Raw genomic sequence first — 7,737 nt, 5'->3', positions numbered from 1 at the left:
TATAAAAGTTGTTTAAAACTTGCTCAAAGAAATTTGTCGTTTGTAATGCGTTATGGATATTCAAATGAGCTTTAAACACGTGACTGACGCGGACGCAGACCTTCTAGGACGCGACATGGGGATGACTCTGACAGACTTTGCCTATGTATGCGTAACCCCTAGCCAAGTATGGGTGACAATGCGTATCAGTTTCCACGGTAGAAGAATTGCAAGAATGATGGGGACATATAAAGGCAAGGCATGAGCCGTAGATCAGCTGTCTAGTTGTGTAACACCCCTGCACACCAGGATGCCTTACCAAGGACCATACCAGTGTACGAAGGTGTCACCATCTCGGTTACCCGAGGTAGTAGATCAAATAGACAATAAAAGAACATTGTTAATACAATAATGTGGCCTTTACAACGTAACTGAATATAACACTTATACAAAATATGAATACTACTATAACTCGTGATAAAGCACTTCTAGACTGGCAACGTGATAACTCGATCCCTCCCATCCTAGCAGCCACAGAGAAACAACCAACTGCACCTGCTAAGCCAACTGCTCACCATCCCCGAATGGATCGCCACAGTTTTGAAAACATAACACGGGGTCAGTTACTGAGCAATCAAAATAAGACAAGTACGACAAATAACCAGCTGATCATCCACCAGCCCCGGTCTCCCGATCTCACACAGTAACCGACTACACACCAAAGTGTGTAGCCCTACCAGATTACCCATCGCAACAGGTAATCCTCGCCGCCAGTGGGTGACCGCAGCCCATTCCCATCAAGTCCATCTCCTCAATGAGCGACTAGCATTCCCTGTCCTTTAATGTGCACATCCCCTCCCGTGACGGGTTCCACAGAGGGCGAACTAGGGTGTGAAGCCACTCCCGCAAGTGACTCCACCACAAACACAACATATCCAGCCTCATAGCTGTCACAACATCACAACCATCACAACACAACTACACCAACACTATCACTACAACATCCGTACCCCGATGATTAGCAGATAATGACAATCACAATACAATCAAATCTTAAATCATTGAACAGTAAACTGAGTAGGGAAACCCTACCTCGTCACAAGTCGTGAAAGACATCCACACATAGCTAAGCAAGACTCCAAAATGCATCCTACAATGATAGCCATCCCCTATTATGCAACTATCCTCAAATCTATCAAAGAAGACACAAGGCAGAGACTTACCTAATAACACGCATTGCCGACGTCGTAGACAACGACCACGCACGCAAACTTCCTAAGTGAATCCCGTCTTTCCCCATGGTGGAGGTGTAGGCTACCTTATGAGAGTGTATAGAGATAGGAATGATAGGAGAGAGTGGCAGGCTAGGGTTAGAGAAAGAGGAACTGTCGAAGAAAATGAGGAAAATGAAATGAATCTCGCGAACTTTCAATTTATATTAACGCGTCGACAGCAGCCATACTCGGTCGAGTACTGGAGTACTCGGCCGAGTAGGCTCTACTCGGTCGAGTATAGGCGATACTCGGCCGAGTAGCCTCTACTAGGTCGAGTAAACAATCTTATAAGGCTCATGTTACAAGCCTGATCCCTCACCCATTCATCCCTACGGTCTTTCTTGGTCAACAAGGTCGGTCAACAGAGTCCTTGAATATCCTGGGTATTACAGTCTTCCCCCCCTTAAAAGAACTTCGTCCCCGAAGTTCAGCCCACACGTCACTCACCAGTAGGTTACGTACTATGACACCATCTACATACATAAAGGCATACGAACTCTTGCCATCCTTGACACTACCACCCCACCACATTATTCAAACAACCATCATACCATCACATCTGTTCTTCCATGTATTACCAGCCATCAACTATCACACACAAAACCTTACGGGAAATAATCCCATCATAAATTCATAATAAAATATGTTCCCATCCCATGCTACATGTTAAAAGCAACACAACGACCAGCCGCGATACACAACCACAAAAGTACACGTCCCACACACCCCTACAGAGTTGTTCAACGTACGTTCATATCACTTAAAATATAACATCGATACAACTTCAAAGAAACGTAAATGTAACTACAATAACATGTAACATGAATGCAATACCGAATACTATCATACATAACATACATATGATACATAACATACATGTGATTTGTTTCTGTGAACCCCCGCAATAACGCGGAAAATATAACTTATAAAATGTGGAATTTTAGGAAATTTTTGAAACTTTTAAAGATTAAAGCGCGGGTTCATTAAAATCGAAAACATAAATAAAGAATACGGAAATAAATTTTAAATTATACAAACGCGATAGTCAAGGTGAGAAAAAATATATCCCTAGAATGACAATATAATTAAAGGTGAGTCTAAGCAATCCTAATAAACCGACTATAAGGCCAAAGTGCTCGCTAGCTCACACTTGTCTTCACCCCATAAATGCACTAACTAGAACCTGTCATTCATGTAAACATGAACACCACAGTCAATGGGGAGTAACTCAAGGTACTCCCAGCCACAAAATGTCAAAACGAACATAACAAAGAACTAAAACAGATAAGTCATATAAGATACATACAAAAGATAAGAATATCAAGTTTATATGTAATCATGGCAAATAATTGAGATGGAATAAGATAGGCCAACATTAGCATAATAAAGATTCCACTTTTCACGTGAGACCATTAAATAATATGAAGGACAAGAATACAGTCATTTATGCAAAGGTACACATTTCAAGGAATTACAACATAGATATGAGATTAGAATCCGAATCATGTGAAGCAGTTAAGTAAGGGATCAACCAATGCAAATTACAAGAATAGAAACCATAGCCATTATTTGGAAAACCACTTAGCAAACATTGCACGGGACGTGGCTACTAATGTCACATTCAAACTTATGGCTTGCATCTCACCATAAGAACGGATGAGAAGATCAATCCCGACGATCATATCGCACCTGGAGGGCTTATAGCTCACCCCTAGTATCCGATAGGACCAAAACAAACAACACAAGGCATAACTCTTGCCTTGAAAGATAAATACCAATATCTAAACCAAGCAAGACCTTTACTACTCATATATCAAAATATAATTCCCCTGGTAGGACGACAATGGTACTCCCAAGACTCAGTCCTAGTCTAAATCGCGCGGACTCTCGGGGACAAAGACAGTTCCCGATTCGACATGCGGCAGGACAGTCCACATCCAAGACTCGAACCCTAAAACGCAAATCGAGAACCCACAATCGGCAGGACAGTCCGAAAGAGGCGGAAAATATGAGCTAAACCCACAATCGGCAGGACAGTCCGAAAGAGGCGTAAAGATAAGTTAAGCAATACGGTATAGTATAAAGGCATTATCAAATGAATACGACTCAACCAACCGATACGAATAAACTTGGAAAGAGACTACTACATGTAATGAACTGATGATAATCCAAGCGAGACATTTCATGCCAAATTATATTCATGAACAAGAATAAGTAACCCATTTCTTCAATATTAGTCACTTGAATAAAAAAAAATGTAAAGAAATGAAAATGAACCATCTACAATGGGCAAAACAAGCCTTCAATTAATAATGGCTCAAATGTAAGATAAACCATTTACCACTCACAAGGCATGAATAATTAAATTGGTCTCATATTAAAATGAAAACACGCCATTTCATATACAAATGAAGTAATAAAGAATGTATTCCACTATTATTAATCATGTAAAAAGAATATAAAAATAAGCGATATTTAACGAATTACGATATATAAAAATACGAGATAGAATGTACCCAATAACATGTGAGTCATTCATAAGTCCACACTAAACATATTTGGTTGGCCCATAAATATGGAGCATGGTACAAACCCAAGTAAATAAACCTAACAAGCCCAAATGATGAAGCATATCAAGCTCAAAGCAACATGTAAACAACAACACGAGTTCATGGGCATGTTAAGACGGTAATTTATATCGACATTATTACTTAACACATTATTAAAAACATGTAAATCCCTTTCGTGACATCACTGTAGCCAGGAAATGAGTATATCAGACTTAAGATGGCGTTAGGCAGTAAGCAACATACATAGAAGTTGGAGAAAATGGGGAACACGGATGCTAATCGGATTCATCAGTTACTATCAATATCGGACGTCTCATGTTCAAAGACTGGAAGGTTAACTTAAAACAATCAGAGAGCTAAAGTTTGTTGACATGAAAAAAAAACCAGAAGCTCAAATAAAACCAAGCACAAAAGTTAACCCCACTATGACAATCACATCCCTTCCATAACCATAAGCACATTAAGTGGAGCGCAACAATGAGAACAGTCACAAAAATTTTAGCACCTTGACATCAAAAGGAGATTGATTAATTATGGAGGAGGCAGGCATATTATATTATAGCTCCAATATTCCCATTTATATGAAAACCAGGGGACAAATAATAGTTACAGAAGGCATTATCCATCCCAAAGGCGGTTGGCAAAATCAAGCACGAGAGAGTACTATCTAAGAGTAAGACGAAGATGGGTAAAACAAACCTACCCGATGACCCATCATATTCATCAGCTACCTCCTCATGTTCATAAACCATTATGACTCCTTTTTTTTTTCAGTCATACAGAGATAAATTGTCATATCCTTCACTTATTTTTCACAACTACTCAAGAATGACAATAACCGATTTACACCCAACACTACTCGAGATTACCATGTAAAAACAGCCCACACAAACCCTTATTTCGACTGCCCAAAGCAGAGGACGAAACCGTCCCAAAATCAGGAGCATATAAAACAACACCACGGACGAAAATTTCGACATTTGTCGAGTAACCTATCACTGTTACCTTAAACGCTCCTTATACTTCGAATAAACGGTCCCCAAAGCTTGAGTCTTACTCCGGGTCTTCAAATCCTTCATTAAAGAGCAAGAAAACGGGATAAAGAACCTAAAAGATGACACTTTTATAAGACGGCGAAAAACGAAACCACCCCAAAAACAAGACTTTCTTACCTTGAAAGATGAAGGAGGAAATAAGGAGAAGAATGGTACAAAATTAAGAGGATTGGTGAAGGAATGAGCGTGAAATCTGGGTTTTTAGGTTGTCGAAAATGGGGTTTTGCTTGCTCGCTGGTTTTGTTGTTGCTAATGCTGTGTGTTTGTTGTTTTGACAGGGGTTTCGAAAAAAAGAAAAGGGTAAGTGGGTTGGGGATAAGTCCAAAGTTGTGAGAGTGAGAGACAACAAATAGAATGATTATTTTATTTAGGTATAAAAGTGAGCGATGTGTTGTCAATACGGGATAGGTCGGAAATAAATTAGTCTCATATGTGAAAATGTGACGGTCTTTTACTGGACGGAAATACGTCTTAAACCTACTATAATTTAAGACGGAGCTTTATTATTATTACTACTGTCGCTATTTATATTATCCGACAAAATTATTTATTTTATATAAATAAGCTTGTGAAAATGTAACTTTTATAAAATTTATGTTAAAAAGGAGATTAATTAAATTAAATAATTTAAAAATATAAAATAAATTAACTAAACGGTTAAATAAATTTTAGATGTCAAAATGATAAATTCGTGGGTGTTACAGTTTTCGCGACATTACTCTTCCCCTCTTAAAGGAACTTCGTCCCCGAAGTTCACCACTAATTACCTTCCGTACCCACAATAAACACATACATCGTAACTGTGACATTACTCACAACTGTACTTGACTTTAAATCATGTTACAAAACTTAACCTATGACATTACCCAAATGTGATCCATAGCAACAAAAAGTGACAGAAATTCAGTATTCTATATACATCTAAAGATGTTGTTATCAAATGATAGCAGCTTTATGCATTATCTGTTATTTTAGTCACATACTGACCACCAGTTTCACTCACCTAGTTAGACCCGTTATAACTGTAGCCAAGCATTGACAACGCGAAAGGTTGCATTAAATAACCAAACATTTATACATATAAGACTCGTGACAGCTACCACACTTTCCGTTAACATTCACCTATCACATATAGACTCATGCGGTAGCTTGAACAAGTTAAGTTCCTTTATTTCAACCATAGCAATATGACTAACTTCCATAGATCGATATGTTATCCAAGTGCATACATACCTGTAACATGTCTGTAGCCCATTTTTAGACAATGGATTACGCTAAGCGACACTATAAAGCACCCACACACTCCGTCATACAAATATTCACATAAATCTTACAATTCGTAACTATCAAACATCATGGTCCCTGTAACAGTAATATTCGGCCGAGTATGAGTGGCTACTCGGTCGAGTAAGCAATACTCAGTCGAGTATAACTGTATACTCGGCCGAGTAAGCTCTACTTGTTCGAGTAGTGTCTATACTCGGTCGAGTTGTGACAGGCAGAGAGCTTTTGACGCAGTTCACACAATGCATTCCTGAATTAACCTGCAACCAAACTCTCTACAACAATACCAAACATAACTAAATCCAACACGTCTCCACACGATAAGCTAAAATAAGTAACGGCCTTATGGCCAAGTACAGTCATCCAACAGTAAGAAATAAATCCGGAAAATAAACATCCAACCCAAAAGAAACCAATCCAGGAAATACAACAAAAGGATCAAAAGCCAGGACCCTCCTCCATGTTATCATCACCACCTGCACCAGAAGTACCTGCACCTGAACTACCCGCTCCTGGAAAGCCTGCTGCTGCTGAGTAATCCCCTCATAGCTGGCTGCCGTAGTTGGCTCCCCATGGTCCCGCGAGGCAGCCAAACTATGTCTCCTCCGGTGGCCTCCAGAAACCAGGATCAACTCCGTAGCTGTGGAAGACTCCCGTGTCCACTCCAGTCCTCTCCACCAGGCAGTGTGAGCTATTTTGTGTCCCTATGCCCTGGTTATGGGCCATCTCATGCATGTTGCAGAGCACCACAGTAGTGGAGATCCGCTCGGACAAGTCACTCGGATGCATCCTAGGGTCATGCACGGTGGGATATGACGAGTACTGGTAAGAGCAGGTCTCGAGGCTGAGTATCAAGGCTCGGTCACAACCGGGTCTGCTCTAGACTGTCTGACCCTACGGCGCTCACGAGGTGGGGGAGGTGCCTGCTGCTGTCCCTCAGGCACGGTGACCGTCTCAGGTAGGTCCAAAAGAATGGTAGGATGAATCAGATAGTTCCGAGGCTCAGGCCTAGGTATAGCACAGGGTTCCCACTCAGCCAAGTGGTCAACAACAGGGAGATGGGCGGGGTTCAGGAAGTACCATCCACATAGATCCCCTCACCCTCCAGGCATAAGACCCGTCATCCAACTTCCTCAACCATCTATTCTGGCGCCAATACGGGGCGTCCATGGTAGGAACGGTCTCCACATACTCATCCCCCTCAGGAGGTGGGGCCTCAAAATCAGCCAGTCGCTGAGCTAGGTGGGTCACTATGGCCCCGCAAGCAATGTGTCGGGTGTCAGACTGTGCCATACGCTCTAGACTAGAGCACACTATCCCTGGAGCACTATAATAGAACGGCTTCCTACGGTGCAAGTTAAGGTAAGACATAAGTAACATGACCTCATGAGAATTAAGCTTACTCACATCATCTCTCGCATACAACAAACAAGTCATCATCCTCAGGAACATACAAAGGAAAACATGCTGCACATCATTGATCAGCATAGCACTGGCACTAGGGGCAGGTCGGCCAGTCAAGAAAGGAAGGTAAAGAGGGGCACCACTATTCTTAGTCACATCACTTAGGTATCT

At 41.0% G+C, this 7,737-nt stretch overlaps 1 long non-coding RNA gene across 1 annotated transcript; it reads right to left on the bottom strand.

Annotated features, from left to right (window-relative positions):
• Window positions 1-361: 361 nt before the first annotated feature.
• Window positions 362-5,215, bottom strand: LOC141629728 (uncharacterized). The gene is made up of 2 exons (XR_012537337.1): window positions 4,996-5,215; window positions 362-4,896 (listed from the first exon to the last, which is right to left on the bottom strand). It is a non-coding gene; the product is annotated as an uncharacterized LOC141629728 (long non-coding RNA).
• Window positions 5,216-7,737: the final 2,522 nt, after the last annotated feature.

This window comes from Silene latifolia, chromosome Y (genome assembly GCF_048544455.1).
Source record: "Silene latifolia isolate original U9 population chromosome Y, ASM4854445v1, whole genome shotgun sequence".
In the NCBI taxonomy this organism is placed as follows: Eukaryota; Viridiplantae; Streptophyta; class Magnoliopsida; order Caryophyllales; family Caryophyllaceae; genus Silene; species Silene latifolia.
Note: the sequence above shows the minus strand (reverse complement) of the source record. Positions and strands in the feature narration are given on the sequence as shown.